Source organism: Myotis yumanensis, unplaced genomic scaffold (genome assembly GCF_028538775.1).
Source record: "Myotis yumanensis isolate MYYU_CA2020_CCGP unplaced genomic scaffold, mMyoYum1.0.hap1 SCAF_17, whole genome shotgun sequence".
In the NCBI taxonomy this organism is placed as follows: domain Eukaryota; kingdom Metazoa; phylum Chordata; class Mammalia; order Chiroptera; family Vespertilionidae; genus Myotis; species Myotis yumanensis.
Window position 1 is genome coordinate 37,848,544 of NW_027223768.1, and position 20,328 is coordinate 37,868,871.

The 20,328-nt window shown below is 43.1% G+C and overlaps 2 long non-coding RNA genes across 4 annotated transcripts; one reads left to right on the forward strand and one right to left on the reverse strand.

Moving 5' to 3' along the window:
* Positions 1 to 274: 274 nt before the first annotated feature.
* On the reverse strand, positions 275 to 11,024 carry LOC138995890 (uncharacterized). 3 transcript variants are annotated; one of them, XR_011468688.1, is made up of 3 exons: positions 11,008 to 11,024; positions 5,506 to 5,651; positions 275 to 1,184 (listed from the first exon to the last, which is right to left on the reverse strand). It is a non-coding gene; the product is annotated as an uncharacterized lncRNA (long non-coding RNA). The 3 variants fall into 3 exon arrangements; XR_011468687.1 differs by lacking the exon at positions 11,008 to 11,024 and adding an exon at positions 8,038 to 8,200; XR_011468686.1 differs by lacking the exon at positions 11,008 to 11,024 and having other exon boundaries at positions 5,506 to 5,952.
* Positions 11,025 to 11,949: 925 nt separating this feature from the next.
* Positions 11,950 to 19,828, forward strand: LOC138995525 (uncharacterized). The gene is made up of 2 exons (XR_011468641.1): positions 11,950 to 12,033; positions 12,618 to 19,828. It is a non-coding gene; the product is annotated as an uncharacterized lncRNA (long non-coding RNA).
* The last annotated feature ends 500 nt before the right edge of the window (positions 19,829 to 20,328 follow it).

A 20,328-nucleotide genomic window follows, 5' to 3' on the forward strand; every position in this document is an offset into this window, starting at 1 on the left:
GGACTGTTTAGTGATAAAGAATCTAAATCCCTGTTTTAGAACCCCAGAGAAGATTTTTAGATAGAAGTATAATAAGGGTAAAGAGAGAATGGCAAAAATAGAGTCAAGGTTTTGCAAAGAATTAGAGAGATGAACAAGGAATGGTCTTTGGTATGCCTTGGCTCAGGGCACCTACACTATCAGGGAAAACATATCAGAATTCACAGGGCTAACAATATGACAGATGTTGATGTTGTTTGTGAACGGTGACGCTGAGATGAGCCAGACAACAGGATACGAAGAAGCAGAGGGCTACCGCTCGCTCAGGCGTGTAGCAAAAACCCTCTGATCCCTTCTGGCTTTTATTGGGGGTGAGCACAGCAAACAACAATAGAGTACAGCAAGTGACAATGATTAACAAGCATGCTTATGAGATCATCAAAGCTAAGTTATACATTACACTATTCATTTCCTATGTTATACAAAGACCCTTTCCACCTGCAGCAGTGCACCCTCCTTTGCTTTCCATGCCCTCATGGGCTATTTGTCACGTCAAGGAAAGTTCTGCCTCTGAACAATAAGTCTTGCGTGCAAGACTTTGTTCTGACTCGGCCTGCTTGCAGGCTCCCGCCTTTTCTTGGCACAACGTCCTCTTCTAGTTAACTTTTTATTCCACTTTACTGCAACATTTTCCCCCTTTTTAGTTTTGCTGCAGGTTTGAATCATGACAGAGAAGATAGCAAAGCTATTTCATTATAAGATACAATTAAAACAAGATATTTCCCTAGTAGTTTGAGTCCACTGAACTAGTCCTTTCAAGAATTAGTGGTGTTTTTAGCTACACTCAACCAGCTTTAAAATACAATTGCAAATAATGATCACCCAGTCCCAAGCACACAGGCATTGCGGTATCTGGTTTTAAAGGCCCACAATCTTCAAAAAGTCCAGGCATCTAATTAGAGTCATTAGTTACAGGGCCTTCCATGGTCAGTCACAAGATGTTCCCCTTCCTGGCATAGGCGTTTCACCTGTCCCCATGTAGGTGAAGGAGTGTTTCGGGTGCGAGGCAACGGCGTGCGAATTGTTTGTCCTCCCTTGCTGGTTAGCTGCGCAAACCGGTCTTCCAGTCCCACTTCGTCATGCTTCCTCTTGCTCGCCATGCCTTAACTTGATTCTTTTATCAGGAATCCAGAACTTCTTGGTTCCTGTGGAAATATAAGCATAACCTTGACCCCATCTTAAAACGGTAGCCGGGCACCATTGATTAGTATTGACATCTTGATACATGATAGGTTGTTCTACCGGGACCTCCTTTTTATGTCCCCAATGCATTTCAGCAGCTGACACTGCATCTGTACTCAAATTTTAAAAATTTAAAGTAAATAGAGCTCTTAATAATCTTTGTCGGGGAGTCTGGCCTGATACCAGCTCTTCTCCCCCTTTTTGTTTTTGCAGTATTTCCTTAAGGGTTCGGTTCTGCCGTTCAATAATTGTTTGATCTGTATTGTTTCCAGGAATTCTTGTAATATGTTTAATATTAAACTGTTGAAAAAATGTTGACACTTACCGGATAAATATGCTGAGCCATTGTTAGTTTTAATGGCTCGGGGCTTGCCTATTACAGCAAAGGCTTTAATGCTGGATTTGGAATTCCAGGTTGTAAAGGTCCTATAGGCTTAATAATCTCATAAATCCGTCTTAAATCAGTTAACATTCTCCATTTAGCCGATTTTTTCTTTATAACAAAGACAGGGGAATTCCACGGACTAGAACTGGCTTCTATATGCCCTAGGTGAACCTGTTCTTTAATAATAATTTGGAGCGCTTCCAACTTCTCTTTTGTTAGGGGCCACTGCTCTACCCAAACCGGTTTAGTTGTTTTCCATTTCAAAGGTAGGGCAAAGCGCTTTGAAGTGGCCCCCTCTATACATTTTGATCTTGAGCACTAACGCTGGCGTCAGCTTGACAAATCATTAATCTATGACCTTTCTGTAACTAAGGTATAGTAATTGTAGCTCCCCATTGTTGTAAAAGATCTCTTCCCCACAAAGATAGTGCAATGGAGGCAACATATGGCTGTATTCTGCCTTTTTGTCCTTCAGGCCCCTGACATTCAAGTACATTAGAGCTTTGTAAAATCTCAGTGAGGGTCCCTAAACCTGTAAAACTTGCATTCACCTTGTGTACCGGCCAAGATGGAGGCCAGTGCAAAGTAGAAACTATGGTTACATCAGCACCAGAATCTACCAGGCCGGTAATTTTTATTCCCTCCGGGAACATTCCTGTAAGTTGAGGTCTTTGGCCTCCTAAGACTGTATGCCAAAAGACCTTTTTTCCCGTGCTACCAAATCCCCCAGTTCGTTTAACTGGTGCTGTATGTCCTATTTGTTTATAGGGAAGTAATAATAACTGTGCCATTTTTTCTCCAGCTTTTATATTTGTAATATTAAAAGTAGACATCATAACTAATATTTCTCCTTCATAATCTGCATCAATAACTCCGGGATGAACTTGTAAACCTTTAGTTGTTAAACTACTTCTTCCAAGTAGCAATCCTACTGTTTCCTCAGGTAAAGGTCCATAAACCCCGGTGGGTATTTTCTGTACCCCATCTCCAGGAGAAATAGTAAAATCATTAAGAGCTGGAATGTCTACTGCGGCACTTTGAGCGGTAGCATGAAATAAGTCAGAGACCTTCATTTTATTTTTCCCTTCTTTTTGCTCGTATTGTTTTTCTTGGGGCCCCGAGCTAAGCCCCAAGTCTAGTTTCCCGACTGACTGCATGGGTGTTAATTTGTTGCCGTCTTTATCTCTAACAGACCACCGGCATTCTCTAGCCCAGAGTCCTCATTGTAACTGTTAGAACCAACTTCCCTACAACTGCAGATATAGTCGTCCACAATTCCTCCAGCAGCTTTAGCAGCCTGCAGAGCCCTTTTACAATCGTCCTTAGCATTTTCAAAAGCTAAAGACAAAAGCAATTGATTTTGAGCTTCCTCCCCATTTACAGTTCTTTGAATTGCCTTCTGCAACCTAGCAAGAAAATCAGTGTAAGGTTCATTAAGTTTTTGTATAACCTTAGAAAATGATTGAGCCAGGGTGCTGGTCTCCATTTTTGACCAAGCTTTTAAGCAACAAGCTTTTTTTTTTTTTAGCTAAGAGTATTACAAAGGGTATTACATATGTGTCCATTCCCCCCCCCCCCTCCACCCTTGACAGTCCCCTGCCCTCCCTTACCCCCCAGTGTCTTATGTCCATTAGTTATGCTCATTTGCATGCATACAAGTCCTTCGGTTGATCTCTTACTCCCCTCCCTCCTGCCCCACAACCCTCTCTGGCCTTCCCACTGCAGTTTGACAATCAGTTTGAGGCAGCTCTGCCTCTGTATCAATTATTGTTCAAAAGTTTGTAATGGTCTTTATTATCCATGAATGAGTGAGATCATGTGGTATTTTTCCTTCATTGACTGGCTTATTTCACTTAGCATAATGCTCTCCAGTTCCATCCATGCTATTGCAAATGGTAAGAGTTCCTTCTTTTTTACAGCAGCATAGTATTCCATCGTGTAGATGTACCAAAGTTTTCTAATCCATTCATCTACTGATGGGCACATAGGCTGTTTCCAGATCTTAGCTATGGTGAATTGTGCTGCTATGAACATATGGGTGCACATATCCTTTCTGATTGGTGTTTCTGGTTTCTTGGGATATATTCCTAGAAGTGGGATCACAGGGTCAAATGGGAGTTCCATTTTTAGTTTTTTGAGGAAACTTCATACTGTCTTCCATAGTGGCTGCACCAGTCTGCATTCCCACCAGCAGTGCACGAGTGTTCCTTTTTCTCCACATCCACTCCAGCACTTGTCGTTGGTTGATTTGTTGATGATAGCCATTCTGACAGGTGTGAGATGGTACCTCATTGTTGTTTTGATTTGCATCTCTCGGATGATTAGTGACTTTGAGCATGTTTTCATATGTCTCTTGGCTTTCTGAATGTCCTCTTTTGAAAGGTGTCTATTTAGATCCTTTGCCCATTTTTTGATTGGATTGTATATCTTCTTTTTGTTAAGTTGTATGAGTTCCCTATAAATTTTGGAGATTAGGCCCTTATCAGATATGACATTGGCAAATATGTTTTCCCACGCAGTGGGTTTTGTTGTTTTGTTGGTGGTTTCTTTTGTTGTGCAGAAGCTTTTTATTTTGATGTAGTCCCATTTGTTCATTTTCTCTTTAGTTTCAACTGCCCTAGGAGCTGTATCAGTGAAGAAATTGCTTTGGCATATGTCTGAGATTTTGAAGCAACAAGCTTTAATCTGTGCAATAACAGCATCATCTAGCTTCTAGCAGCACCTGTTGCTGTATGCTAATATGTGTCCCAGTCCCTGTTAACTGGTCAAAATTACATCCAGGTGGATTTTGTTGGGCGTTAATCATTGCCACTCTCCTGGCTTCTTCCTACCACCAGGATTTAAATTGCAGATATTGCCCTGGGGCTAATACTACCTTAGCTATTGTATTTTAATAATAAGGAATTAATTTATAATCTGTATAAATTAATTCTATATTAATTAATATATAAAATTAATAACATATATAATTATATATAATAATATTATAATTAATAATATATATATAACCCTTGAAGGTATTGAGCTTTAGCAGCTCTTTGTGTCCTCAGTGGGTGGTGGAGGCTCAGCTGCTAACGCCTGATTAATGACTAGTGCCGTTTTACTTTCAGTTTTTGGTGGCGGTGCAGCCAACTCCTGAGGATTTTTATTTTCTTTCTTTTTCTTACTACCGTAAGCAATAATTCTTTTAGACTCCCTTAAAGCTCCTTCATCTCTGTTTCCTTTCTCTTCACTCTTCTTTTCCTTAACTTGGGGGGGGGGGGGGGGGGGGAGGTAACGATCCTCTTCCGAACCAGCAGAAGATGAATCCTCCAGCTCTGAATGGCTGCGTGAGGTTATGCTTTCATAACCCCCTAATTCATTTTGCCGGGTAGTCTCCTGTCCTTTTCTCGACTCCCTCGCTTCAGTGACCTCTAACGGGAGCGGCTCGGGTGGTAAAAGTTTCTCAGGAGAGAGAGGCTCAGGGCTTAAACACCCAGCTCCTGGAGCAGCACTTTGCGACCTCAAAGTAATTTCTTCATAATCTTCAGAATCAGACTGAAAAGGCTGTAAAGCTAACGTTACTAAATTAAAAATAGCCCACATATCAGCCTCTATTGCATTTCCCTGTTGATGAGCCCTCCTTAATGACCTTCCAACTTGTTTCCACAACTTAAGGTTTAACTGCTGTTTTCCTTCTGGGTGAAACCAACAACAGTGCTGCTGAATTGCCTTAAACAATTTTTTAAAAACCTCATCCTTCACTTTTTACCCCTGAGCTCTTTAACAATGATTTCAAGACAGCTATATATTGACTCTGCATCGACGGGCTATTCCCCATGACTCTGACTATTGCCGAAAGTTCCGCGTACTCTGTGCTGGCAAAACCCTTTTCGTCCTACCCGTTCCCAATTTCTTACCTTCGGGTCCCTGATCTGTTCAGGTGCCATTTGTTGATATTGTTTGTGAACGGAGACACTGAGGCAAGCTTGGCGTGTAGGATGAAGTAGAGCAGAGGGCTACCGCTCGCTCAGGCGTGTAGCAAAAACCCTCTGATCCCTTCTGGCTTTTATTGGGGGTGAGCACAGCAAACAACAATAGAGTACAGCAAGTGACAATGATTAACAGGCATGCTTATGAGATCATCAAAGCTAAGTTATACATTACACTATTCATTTCCTATGTTATACAAAGACCCTTTCCACCTGCAGCAGTGCACCCTCCTTTGCTTTCCATGCCCTCATGGACTATTTGTCACGTCAAGGAAAGTTCTGCCTCTGAACAATAAGTCTTGCGTGCAAGACTTTGTTCTGACTCGGCCTGCTTGCAGGCTCCCGCCTTTTCCTGGCAGAACGTCCTCTTCTAGTTAACTTTTTTTTTTTAAATATATTTTATTGAATTTTTACAGAGAAGAAGGGAGAGGAATAGAGAGCTAGAAACATCAATCAGCTGCCTCCTGCACATCCCCCAGTAGGGATGTGCCTGCCACCAAGGTACATGCCCTTGACCAGAATCGAACCTGGGACCCTTGAGTCCGCAGGCCAACGCTCTATCCACTGAGCCAAACCGGTTCGGCTGGTTAACTTTTTATTCCACTTTACCGCAACAACAGAAATTAAGCAATGAGAAAGTAAAGAAACTCGCCTGCCTCCTGTATTAAAACCTTGCACGGTAGTGTCATGAGATGCTGGGAAGTGATCTGACTTCCAAACATTAAATATAATAAAATGAAAACACAGCTCCCAAAATAGATAAAGCCTCTTTTCAAACTTCTATCTTCACAAAAATATAACTTAATGTTTGATCATCTTTACAAAACTTACTTGCATTTCAATGCCAGCAATAGGCAAGAAAATACTCTTGCCAAGTAAATTCAGTTGCCTTAAGTGACACACTAGATCAGATGGATTTAACTGATATATTCAGAGCATTTCATCTCAAAACAGCAGAATATACATTCTTTCCAAGGGTACACAGAATATGTTCTAAAATAGACCAATGTTAGGTAACAAAAATGTCTCAATAAATTTAAGAAAATTGAAATCATATGAAGCATCTTTTCTGACCATAATGGTATGAAACTCGATATCAATCACAAGGAAACATTTGAAAAACACACACAGAGATGGAGGCTAAGTAACATGTTACTAAACAATGAATGGGTTGACAATGAGATCAAGGAAAGCCTTTCCTGTAAGATCAGGAACGAGACAGGGATGCCTACTCTCACCACTGTTGTTCAACATAGTGCTGAAGTCCAGAGCAATCAGGCAAGAGGAAGAAAGAAAAAGCGTCCACATTGGGAATAAAGAGGTAAAACTGTTGCTTTTTGCAGATGACATAATTCTGTATACAGAAAGCCCTAAAGGCTCCACCAAAAGACTATTAGAAAAAATAAGCAAATACAATACAGTTGCAGAATACAAAAATCAATATACAAAAATCTATTGCATTCCTATATACTAACAAAATATTGAAATATGAAATGGAGAACACAACTCCATTTGCAATTGTAACAAAAAAGATAAAATACCTAGAAATAAATTCAACAAAAAAAGTGAAAGAACTATGCACTGAAAACTATAAGACCTTGTTGAAAAAACACTGAAGAGGACACAAAGAAATCAGAATATATTCCATGCTCATGAATTGAAACAATCAACATAGTTAAAATGGCCATATTACCTGAAGTAGCAATTTTCAATCTTTTTAATCTCATGGCACACATAAACTAATGGCTAAAATTGTGTGGCACACCAAAAAATACGATTTATCAATTTGACAAAAAAAGGGTATAATTTTTGCTCATTCCCATCAGACATTTATTGTTATGTTGGCTGTTGTCATTATTTTATTTGACAATCTAAGGAAAAAGAGACCAATGCTCCTGACTAGGCAAGCATTGCATATTTTAAAAATTCTTGAAACACACTGATTGAAAATCGCTGACATAGAGCAATATACAAATTTAATGCAATCCGCATAAAAATCCCATTGGCATTTTTCAAAGAAACAGAACAAAAAAAATAGCCAAAGTTCATGAAACCACAAAAGATCCCAAGTAACCGAAACAATTCCACAAATAAGAACAAAGCTGGAGGCATCACACTCCCTGACTTCAAATTATACTACAAAGCTACAATAATCAGGACAGTATGCTATTGGTGGAAAAACAAGCATACAGACTAATGGAATAGAACCAGGAGCCCAGAAATAAACCCACATGTACATGGGCAAATAATTTTTGACAGAGGAGCCAAAAAACATACAATGGAGAAAGGGAAACCTTTTTAATAATTGGTGTTGGACAATTGGGAAAACTACTGTAAAAGAATAAAACTAGACTGCTATTTGACACCATAAACAAAAACTCAAAATGGATTAAAGACGTAAATATAAGACCTGAAACAATAAAATGCATAGAAGAAAACATAAGTACTAAGCTTATATACCTTGTTTCTGACAAGCTTTTGTGAACTTGACCCCTGTTGGGGTCCAGCCCCAGCGGGTCTAGGGGTTCCCCAAGGTGTGGACGGAGTCGGCGAGGAAGGAAAGACATGGAGGCAGCATTCAGGTGATCGTCATGGCCAGGTTCCTCCTAGCCAGGTTCCTCTATTGTCCTCTTACATTTGTATTTATCCTATTTGATCTTAATCCTATCCATTCTATTCCAAAGGTTAGGGCGTTTCTTATCTCCATTCCAAGGTTACTCTATTGTTCTATTAAGCTACAAGGAAGTAACTGAAGGAGGTTATTCTAAGTAAAGATTATGTAGCTTAAGCTGATTGTTTGTAGTTAAAGTGATTAACTACCCCTCTGGCACTTAGTTAAAGGGTTTACTGATAAAAATCCTCACCATAGGACCCAGCAATTCCCCTTCTGGGTAGCTACCCCCAAAAAATTTGAAAACACTTATTTGTAAATATATATGTAGCCCCATGTTCATTGCAGCATTATTCACAGTAGCCAAGACATGAAAACAACCTAAGTGTCCTTTGATGGATGATTGGATAAAGTACATGAATATATATTACTACCAGCCACAAGAAAGGATGAATTACTGACATCTGCAACAAAATAAATAGATCTTAAGAGTATCATGTTAAGCAAAGTAAGTCAGATGGAAAGGACATGATTTCCCTCATATGGGAGCTATAAAACAGAAAGCAACAAATGTACAAAAAACCCTCATACACACAGACAACAGTATGGTGATTACCACAGGGCAGGGGGTCGGGGGAAGCTGAAGAGGATAAAGGGGATCAAATATATGGTGACAGAAAACTAGACTTTGAGTGGTGAGCCCACAATGCAATCTATCAATGATGTATTATAAACTTGTACAATTGAAACTTGCAAAACACTCCTACCCACCGTCACCCCAATAAATTTAATTTTTAAAAAAGAATGATTTTTTTAAAAATGTTGCTTCAAGCTGAGACCATGATACTAAATGCACAAATGTAAGTACATACAGATGTGAGAACATGAGAGGGAGAGCTGAACTGAAAAAGGGACAGGGTGATGTCTGAGCCAAGTAGAGGAGGTTGAATCCAAGTAAGTGGATGTGGAGAGTAGATACTGACAGAGACATATTCATAGCTGACCAACCAGTTTCTTCAACTGAAACAAAACTGCCACCTACAGTCCATCTTTCAAATTGTCTACTTTTTTTTCCTGGTAAACTAGCCAACATCTGCAGAGCATGTACACTTATCCTTCTTGATGGGCTAAGAAAGTATTTTCTGTCGTCAATATTTTCTTTGATGTTTCTGTGCTCCTTGCCTGGTCAGGCTCATCCTTTGGCATGGCGGTCCCAGACCGAACAGAGTAGCACAGAAGTCAGTTCAGAAGCATGTCAAGCAGGACAAATCATCCCTCGTCCCAAATACACAAGAGTTGATCCTAGCTACTTAGACTATGAACTTTTGCTTGGCTACAACTTCATAAAAGATTCTTAAATAGCCCTGGCCAGGTGGCTTAGTTAGTTAGAGCATCATCCTGAAACGCCAAGGTTACAGATTTTATCTCTAGTCAGGGCACATACTACAAGAAGCAACCAATGAAAGCATAAATAAGTGGAACAACAAGTGGATCTCTTTCTCTTTCTCTCTCTCTCTCTCTCTCTCTCTCTCTCTCTCTCTCTCTCTCTTTCTCTCTCTCTCCAGAAAAAAATCAATAAGAGGAAGTAAACAAATATATCATATTTTCAAGTAGTGATAATAGAGGGGAATTAAGGAAGACATAGGGACAGACTGTTAAAGGCTCTATATTAGATAAGGTGGTTAGAGAAGGCCTCTCTGATGACTATTTGAGTAAATCCCTGAACAGGTTTACCTAAAAAAAAGTATTCCAGGTGCAGTGTGTTCTTGGCATGTTCACAAAATAGTAATAAAACCAGGGTAGCTACAACAGTAACCATAAGGAAGAGGATAGGAGGTGAGATTGGAGAAGTAGCTGGGGATCAAATCACATAGGGGCTTGGAGAGGCATTATTTTAAGCATCATCAAATATGAAGTTTCACTTTTTTGTGGTGGGTCTCAGGAAATGCCAATTGAGTTAGTATTAGCTCTAAAGAGCCTTAGAGGCAAATGTACCTGCCACACGTAGGGTAAGGCATTCTTACGCTGACTAGCATGATTATTAGATTATTTATTCTTCGGAAATTCCCTCTCACACACACTGGGGGATGGGGTAGTTCTCAATTAACAGTTAAAACACATCTCCTAGCCCTCACCAGTTTGGCTCAGTGGATAGAGCGTCAGCCTGCGGACTAAAGGGTCCCAGGTTCGATTCTGGTCAAGGGCATGTAAAAAAAAAAAAGAAAAAAATATCTCCTGTTCTTGCCTAGTTAATCCACTAAGGCATGTTTGTTGTTGTTTGTTTGTTTAATGCTAAGGCATATCTTCCCCATTCACATGGGATTCTACTTCTCGCCACATATGAATGGGTCCTTCTTGACTACTGTCTCCATGAAGTTAACTTCTCAAACCTCAAATTCCTAACACCACTAAATAGGCAGCAGAGGAGTTAAGTCAATGTGGGCTGCATGGCATACCATAATTCTGGAGCATGGGTCATGAAAGATCTGCAGGTGATTCTAGTACAAGTAATGTGCACAAATGTTGAGAGAATGCAGAGCCCTGGAATGAGAAAGCCAATAGGTGTTTCTCACATAAAGGTGAAGGTCTGTTTCTAAATCCCCTCTCAACATGGTTGTCAGAGTGACAGCGCTAGATACAAAAGAAGCAGCTTGGGCTAGAACAGGCGAGAAAGGAGCTTCAGAGCAGGAAGGAGAGCATGGACCAGAGGGACATGTGAAAAGGCAAAGGCTTTGAGATGAGCTGAGGGAGAAATGGGAATGAGCAGAGGAACGGCGGGATGCCATCCTGCACTGTTGCCATCCTGCACTGTTGCTTACCTGTGTGTCTGTCCTCACTGACTGGACCCCCAGCACCTGGGTGATCTGGGGCTAGTTATCCCCAGCACGAGGTTCACAGAGCCCTCCGACAGTCAGCACCACACAGTGTGTGAAGGTACCAGGAGAAGAGGTTTGCTCTCTTCCTCCTCTTTCACCATCTATCTCCTTGACTTCTAGGAAAGCTAATTAGTGGTTTCTCTTTTTACTCCAGTTTCTTTCATTTTCCCCTTTCTGTCCTTTAAATCAAACCAGAGACAAAGTGACAGGACCAAGGGTGGCTGTTCATGGCCAAGAGTGGCCCATCAAACAGGCTACATAGAAGTGGGACCAGAAAAGAGGCAATGATCAGAGAAGAACAAAAAGAAGTGAGCTGCAAGGCTGCTGAAGCGGGAGCGTGGGATCTGCTTGTGCCTGCAAACGTTTGCTGTGGGATCCTTTTTCCTGGGCCCCTGGCATGATTCCTAGGCTGGGGCAGAATGTTAGAGGAGTTCTGTCTAGGGCAGCGACAGGAAAAGGCACACAGGAGCGACAGAAGGGCGGAGATCTCAGAGACCTGTGTACGTTTGCGGAGAAGAGGGACCTAAGACCAGGCGAAGCCAGCTAGGAAGAATACTAGTAACGAAGGGTCTATAGGTGAGAAGGGGAGTTATACAGAGGAAAGCCTAAGATACGGGACGAAATGAAGGTCTTCGAAAGCAAGACTCAAAGAGTGAGGTCTCGCCGGAATCAGAAATAGCAAAACAGAGCCACGGGGACGCAGCTGCCTCACACCCGCTTCTCCCCTGCAGGCAGCTGCTCCGCTGGCCTCCAAGCAGTCTGTAAAGTGCTCACCACAGACGCAAACCACAACACCCATAGTGCCCCGCGCGCAGCCAAACCCAGCCTCTTCCGGTCTCCACTAGCCAATGAGCTTTTGCCAAGGTCCTCTGCCCCGGAAAGGCCCCGGGAAGGGTGGGCGCTTCCGGTCTGTGCTTCGTTCCCTTTGCTCCTCGGAGACTCCAACGGTGCAGTTCTCGCTGCGAGACGGTGAGGCATTGGTCCCAGGCCGGGGGAAGGGTCTGCATGGCATAGGTTCCACCAACGGAAGGTGCACTGGCAGCGGGTGGAGAGCCCACCCACCCGTCGGGCTTCTTCCCCGCTTTCCATGGCCGACCTGTGACGCATGCGCACGCCCCCGCCCCCCCATGGCCTTGAACTTTAGGTATAATGCACTTCTCCACGCCCTGGGTGGGCCCACTTTCTCCAGGTGGACCTCTGCCGTGGAGCACGCGCTCACCTTGAGAAAGACCGAGACCCCCGGTCGCCGGGCCCTAGTTTACATTGCTGTGTTCAAGGCATTGTATTTGGGGTAATGGCCCTTTAACCAAGCAGCTGTGGGAGATTGAGCAGGTCACTTAAATTGCGGACGGAGCACGAGAATTCTCGCGGTTTCTCTTCTAAGACTTGTGGCCAATCACGAGAATTCTCGGCTTTTCATTGTCATTTGGAAACAGTGCAATGGAAAACGCATTTGCTGAAGTTAAAAATTACCAAAGGAATTAAAAGTGATTAACCCCTTGTCGTTAGTAATAAAAATAACTGTTTTTTATATCAATTTGATATTTTTAAAGTGCTCAGTAACCATGGATAGTGACGAAGAACATGATAAAATTCTGGATATATTTGCTGACAATTTATCAGATATTCCAAGTGAAAGTGATGAAAGCTTCAACAGTGGCAATGATACAGTTATTCCTTCAAAAAGGCAGACAATAGTAATTTCAAGTGATTCCGAACCTGAAAATTTGAACAATTCCACACATGATTTTGAGTGTAATTTGCGTCTTGGTTGCCAAAATAATGATTGGTCAAAAGAGGACTTTCAGCCTAATTTGGAAAAATTTGAAGGTAATTCTGGGGTTACAGTACTACCATCTGATTGTAAGAACATCATTGAAGTCACCAACTTGATTTTTGACAACCATCTGTTTGAACTATTTTGTCATCAATCGAACATATATTATAACCAAAATTTGGGAAAGCACAAAGTTTCAAAAACAAAAAAGTGGTCTCCTGTTACTCCAACAGATATGAAAAAATTTTTAGGACTTATAGTGCTAATGGGGCGTACTCGAAAGGATACTTGGAAAGAATATTGGTCTACAAATCCAGTTCTAGCGGTCCCAATATTTCCTCAGACGATGAGTCGAAATCGTTTTGAACAAATCTGGACTTATTGGCATTTCAGTGACAATGCAAACATGACTAAATCTTCATCCAGGCTATTTAAAATTCAATCTGTACTCGACCACTTTATTAGTAAATTTCAAACACTATACAAACCTATGCGAGAGTTATCATTAGATGAAGGCATGATTCCATGGAGGGGACGTCTTCTATTTCAGACTTACAACCCAGCTAAAATTATTAAATATGGTTTACTTGTAAGAATGGTATGTGAGAGCAAGACTGGGTATATTTGCAATATGGAAATTTACACAGGTGAAGGGAAGAAATTGAATGAGTCTATTCTGTCACTGCTTCGGCCGTATCTGGATTTGGGGCATCATATATACCAAGGTAACTATTACAGTAGCATTTCAATTGCAGAAACTTTATTACTACATAAAACAAGAGTTTGCGGAACAATTCGAACAAGAGGCTTGCCAAAATGTTTGAAAGATGAAGCATCTACGCTTCAAAGAGGTGAAATAGCCTTCCGAAGAAAAGGTGACATTTTATTATTGATTTGGAAGGGTAAAAGAGAAGTCCGAATTATTTCAACTATCCACAATGCTTCCTCTTGTGAAACAGAAAAGACAAATTGGCATACTGGAGAGGAAATAAAGAAACCAGTTTCCATTGTGCAGTATAATAACTATGTACAAGGTGTTGATCTTGCCGGCCAATATCTTTCAACATGTAGTATCCTTAGAAAACCAATAAAATGGACGAAGAAAGTAGTGCTTTACCTGATTAATTGTGGACTATTCAATTCATTCAGGATTTATCAAGCGCTCAATCCAGGAAGCCAAGTAAGATACAAAGACTTTCTTTTAACTGTAGCAACAGAGTGGATCTCATCCGAAGTAGATAAATCAGCAGATCCAGAATTTAGCAATCCTGATCCATCACATGTTAGAAGTACGAGAGCTCCTCAGAAAGATCATCCACAAAGATTATCAGGCAACATGAAGCAGCACATCCCTGTGCAAATTCCATCTTCAGATAAAAAGAAATATCCTACGAAAGTGTGCAGAGTATGCAAAAGGAACGGTAAGAGAAGAGAAACGCGTTACATTTGCCAGCTTTGTTTAGTTCCACTTCATATTACACAGTGTTTTACAAAGTATCACACTTTAAGAAGATATTAGCTTGTAGGAACATGTAATGAATAACTTCAAAATGCAATGGGTATTTCATTTTAAAGCAGGCCTTTAACATTTCTGTAGAACGTTTTTTGTACTCATTCAATAGAAACTTACCTGGCCACTGGGTAAAGCTAGCAACAAAACTACTGGTCCGCAATGTGTTAAGCGTCAGGACCTGGGTCTCCTCACCTGTGAAACGGATGACACAGTGAGGCACAGCCTGCCTGCTGAAGCTGCGAAAAGAGTGCTGCTGGTACCCACAGGGGGCGGCAGCACCCGCAGCACCAGGCCCCAGAGAACCAAGGCTGACCTGGCCATTGGTCCAGCACCTGCTGAACTGAGAGCAGGAACTAGAAACAGGGCAGCATTTCTGGGGTCAGCTGGAAAGAGAAACTTGGTTGGCTTTTCCTCTATCAGCAATTCCTGATTGTTCTCTTTCTGCATATTTATAATCTGACCACTTATCTTCATCCCTACTGCCATTCACAGATCATCACCTCTTGCTTAAGTGGTTTCCCTGTCTCCAGTTTCCATCCTACCCCCGTTAGATCATTCTAAAATGCAAATTTGGTTTAGACATATGGCTTCCTTTTGCCTCCAGAATAAAGTACAAACACCTTAACAAGGCTTCCATCACCTGGCCTCTTCCCACTCCTCCAACTTGCTCTCACTCTGTGTTCCAACCATCTTCAAATACTACCTGTTCCTTTACTATACCAGGCTGCCTCTTACCTCAAAGGCTTTTTACGGATAGAAACAACTTAATAAACATTCTGAACTCTGCTCACACAATCTTGACATGGTTTAATCAGTGTCTTTCACCATACTCTCAGCTCTCCCTTTTCAGCTCTGACAGATTCTATAGCTTTCTGTTCATTTAGTTATTAAAAGTCGAGACCAGCCCTACCGGTTTGGCTCAGTAGATAGAGCATTGGCTGTGGACTGAAGGGTCCTGGGTTCGATTCTGGTCAAGGACATGTACCTAGGTTGCAGGCTTGATCCCTGGCCCTAGTCAGGGCATGTGTGGGAGGCAACCAATCGATGTGCCTCTCTCACATCAATGTTTCTCTCTTTGTCTCCCCCCACCCCAGAAATCAATGGAAAAATATCCTCAAGTGAGGATTAACAACAACAAAAAAGTCTAGACCAGTGTCAACCACATCAATTCAACACCAACAGGAATCCCAGTTTGGGGTGAGGTGAAGAAGGAAACTTTTTTCAGTGCAAGCAACTCAGTTGTGACACAGCATGACTGTGAAAATAGCATGGCTGTGCAACATCTCAATGGTGATACAACACAGCTATGAACACAGCACTGCTGTTAGGAGGCCCTGGGGCCATGCTACCCTGACTAGCTCTGCGCATCTCTATATGCCAGTTTGGTCTGGTCTTCTCTGCTCTGTAGAGATATCGTTATTGTTACGTCTTTGGCGGTTCAGCTCTCGTCAGGGAAATGCAGTCTCCAGTCTATAGTGAAAAGAGAAAGTGCACTTTTAGAGCCAGAGAGGAGCTGACGTATAGACAGAAGTCCCTGCCCAAGTTGATCCCTGATTGGTCTATCAGATAGACTCTATCTTCATGAAAATAAGGGCTCTAAGTCCTTGCAGTTTGATTGGTCCAAAGGGCATTGTTCTAATTGGTCAGAATGCAGTTGCTCTGATTGGTCAGTAAAGAAGCTGATGTTAGCTGCACTATTCCAGTTAGATCGGGAAACCTCAGTCCTATGGGTTGAAATAGGATTCCAGGAACTTAATAAGGGCTGCCTCCGATGGCAGAATCACAGTGCGGGCGGGCACTTGTGCAGAGGCAGGTGGTTCAGTGCACGCTTCTCCCCGAACTGCATTTTATAGGAGAGGTCTCTGTGTAGAAATGGCTGCTAAGCTCTGCTTTTTTGTTTCTGTTGTGTGGTTTGTTTGTTTTTGCTTTAATATTTTTATTGATTTCAGAGAGGGAGCGAGAGCACCTTATCATAGCACCTACCACAGAACAAATCACAAAGAAACATCAATGAGAGAATCATCGATCGGCTGCCTCCTGCACGCCCCCTACTGGGGGGTCGAGCCCACAACCTGGTCATGTGCCCTTGACTGGAATCAAACCTGGGACCCTTCAGTCCCCAGGCCAACCCTCTATCCACTGAGGCAAACAGGCTAGGGCTGTTTGTTTGTTTTTTAATTTGATCCCAGTTCAGCCACCAGGAGCCCATTTGGTAGATATCCTCTTTCTCAGGGTCCACACGAGTATAGTCCACTTTAAAACTTCAATTGCACATCAAGTTTTAAGGTCCTTCTTCCCCTCAGCACCAACCAGGTTTCAGCAGTGGGACTTTGGGGAACAGGTGCATTCTGTCCTGTCATAGAAAGCACTCTCTCTCCCTAATTTAAACTACTTCAGTTGGGACCTGGAGGAAGGATTGAGGCGGGTGGGGGGAAATGGTCAAAAACTCTTTTTACTAATTGGTCATCTCATTGCAGTCATCTGTTGGTTGTGTGCCTCCCAGGCTAAGACAAACTAGTCATGGATACCTTCCATTTTTAAGCTGCCCAAATGTTAGCTCTGCTTTTTTGTTTCTGTTGTGTGGCCAGGTCGAGGGACCCCATCAGTGCATGATTGGGGCCGGGTAAGGATGTGGGAGGTTGGCCAGCCAGGGAGGGACTGTGGGAGGGCTTCAGGGCATGTCCGGCCCATCTCACTCAGTGTCAATCGGCCAAACCCCAGCAGCAAGCTCACTTACGGGTTAGAGCAGGGGTGGGCAAACTTTTTGACTCGAGGGCCACAATGGGTTCTTAAACTGGACCAGAGGGCCGGAACAAAAGCATGAATGGAGTGTTTATGTGAACTAATATAAATTCAAAGTAAACATCATTACATAAAAGGGTATGGTCTTTTCTTTTTTTAGTTTTATTCATTTCAAACGGGCCGGATCCGGCCTGAGGGCCGTAGTTTGCCCACGGCTGGGTTAGAGCATCTTCCCCCTGGTGGTCAGTGCACATCATAGCGAGCGGTTGAGTGGTCTTAGCATATCATTAGCATATTGCGCTTTGATTGGTTGAACGGACGACCAGACGACGGGACACTTAGCATATTAGGCTTTTATTATATAGGACTAGAAGCCCGGTGCATGAAAATTCATGCACTCGGGGGCCCCTCAGCCTGGCCCTCTCGCAGTCTGGGAGCCCTCAGGGGATGTCCAACTGATGGCTTAGGCCCGCTCCCCGTGATAGCCTAAGCCGCAGTCTGGCCTCTCTCTGCAAGAGGTGACCGAGCGGGTGGGCCGGCCGATAAGGGGACAGTGCTGGCCAGCCCTGACCCCTCGATCACCCCTCCCCTGCCGCTGGTCATCACTGCCCCCCGCCAACCAGTCATTCCTCTGTTCGGTTGATTTGCATATTATGTTTTTATTATATAGGATAGGAAGTTCACATCCTTGCTAAGCCAAATTGTAGGAGTGTATGGGGCACAGGTACAGTGTTTTGGCCAGGTTCAAGCCTCGGACTAATGAAAGGCCAGGGTCCTCTCATTGCCACGTGCAAGTCCCAGCTGGAGGGCAGGGCCCTCCCAGCACAATTATAGCCAACGCCTGTGGTAGTAAGCTTGAACCTATGGTCCAAACACGTAGCCCCACATGCCTTGTGATAGGGTTCGGGTGCATGTAGTTGAGTGAGGTTGAAACTCACGAGAATGCTGTAAACAACGTGATCACGCCCCTACTTTGCCTCGTGGCATCTGCTATAAAATAAAGACACGGCTTGTGGGCGCTGTTGTTGTCTCCTCATCAGGGAGACAGCGTCCCACTGAGACACAGCTATTATTCTCTTGTCTGTCTTTCCTTAATCCTTTCACCCCCCCACTCGGGATCACCCTTGGTCGTGCTGGCGTGGCACAAGTGGTGCCGGACCAGGGACTGAGTTCTGGGACCAGGGCCTGAGTTTTGGCCGTAACAAGTGGCATCGCAACAGGCCTGAGTTCAGGGGAATTTAAAAAGTGGTCAGGTGAAAGGAGGCTCCAAGGCGCGCGCAGAGAGTAAGCTTAAAAAACAAAAGTAAGAAAATAAGAAGTTAAGCTTAAAAGGCAAAAGTAAGAAGGCCAAAAAACAAAAATAAGGTAGGGAGCCGAAGTGTGGCAAAATTAGCCCCGTGTAAAACATGGGAATAATGCTTAATTGAAGCATTTTAAAAGTCTAAGCGGTAGGAAATAAGCAGTAGAAATAAGCGGTAAGAAATAAACTATAGAAGTAAGAAATAAGTAGAAATAAGCGGTAGAAATCGAAAATAAGCAGTAGAAAGCAAGTGGCAAGAAGCAAGCGGTAGAAAATAAGAAGTAATTAGGAGGTACAAAATAAGGTAGAAGTCTCCTAGGTTTTGTTTAAGCCATTGTAAAGCAGGAGATGGCTGTGGTGATGATGTTTAAGGAAGTAATTTTATTTTAGACCTAGATTGTAAGCTCTTGCAGCAGTTGCATTGTTTCTAGGCCTTGGTTATCTTTGCTTGTGTGACCAGATGGCTCCCTGGGACTTTGGGTCTGTGTGAGACGCCAGACTCAGAGTTGGAAGTCTCCAGCTCTGCAGGACCGAGGGCTTTTCGTTTCCATGCAGCAGCGGCTGAAGAAAGAAGCTGAGAAGGGACCAGACTTCCCCAGCGTGGACGGGGCTGATTTGACTGGGACTGGTGCGGACTCAGTGTCGAGGTCAACCGCCCAAACAGCCTGATCCAGGGGACTGGTTTTGCATCAACGACATCTTTGCATCGGCGAGATATCAGCATGGAGTCAGCTGAAGAAGATGGCGACTGAGGCCAAGCAGATGTTAGAAAAGCAAGTGGAAGCTATGCTAGCGTTGGTGAACTACCAGTTTTCTGTAAAATCTGGTGGAGCTAAATCTCAGGACTCTGGGTGGAATGTCCTGAAAACGTTAACATGTTTGTAGTTTGGTTTTGCATTGGTATTGCTTTGGTATTAGCCAGAGTTTTGTTCTCTCTTGTTAACATTACTGTGTCTATAGTTTTGTTAATAGCCAGAATATGTTTTGATGTTTTGATGATGCTGAATAATTTGCTTAGAGTTTTTTGGATAATATAAATAGGCGTGTTTAAAAACAAAAGTAAAGGGGGATATATGGGGCGCGGGTACACTGTTTTGACCAGGTTCAAGCCTCGGACTAATGAAAGGCCAGGGTCCTCTCATTGCCACGTGCAAGTCCCAGCTGGAGGGCAGGGCCCTCCCAGCACAATTATCGCCAACGGCTGTGGTAGTAAGCTTGAACCTATGGTCCAAACACGTAGCCCCACATGCCTTGTGATAGAGTTCGGGTGCATGTAGTTGAGTGAGGTTGAAACTCACGAGAATGCTGTAAATAACGTGATCATGCCCCTACTTTGCCTCGTGGCATCTGCTATAAAATAAAGACACGGCTTGTGGGCGCTGTCGTTGTCTCCTCATCAGGGAGGCAGCGTCCCACCGAGACCCAGCTATTATTCTCTTGTCTGTCTTCCCTTAATCCTTTCACCCCCCCACTCGGGATCACCCTTGGTCGTGCTGGCGTGGCACAGAGTGACAGCTCTTTCCTGGTCAGCCCTCCCTCCTTGCTCCAGTGATCACAGAGAACAAATCAGCAGGCTTGTCCAAGCAGGAACGGAGATGTCAGTCTCTCCTGTATGAGTGGTCGTCTTGGAGGCCCCTCACTTGGAAGTGAGGACCAAATGCATAGCACTTGATCCCTTGACTGGTGACAGACACATGACCTCATCAACCCCTCTTCTGTGTTTACCCCCACACCATCTTCTGTTTATTTTCTATGGAGGTGGAAGATGGGATATGGTTTGGGACAGCAGAACTGGCTTGCCAACTGCTGATGGTACCTTTCAGATCGGTGCCCTAACTGACAATTCCAGGGCACCAAATGAGTCACTAATATCCTGCAAAACAAATGTTCTCTCCTTTGCCCACAACACTTGGTCACACACCTTACACCTCT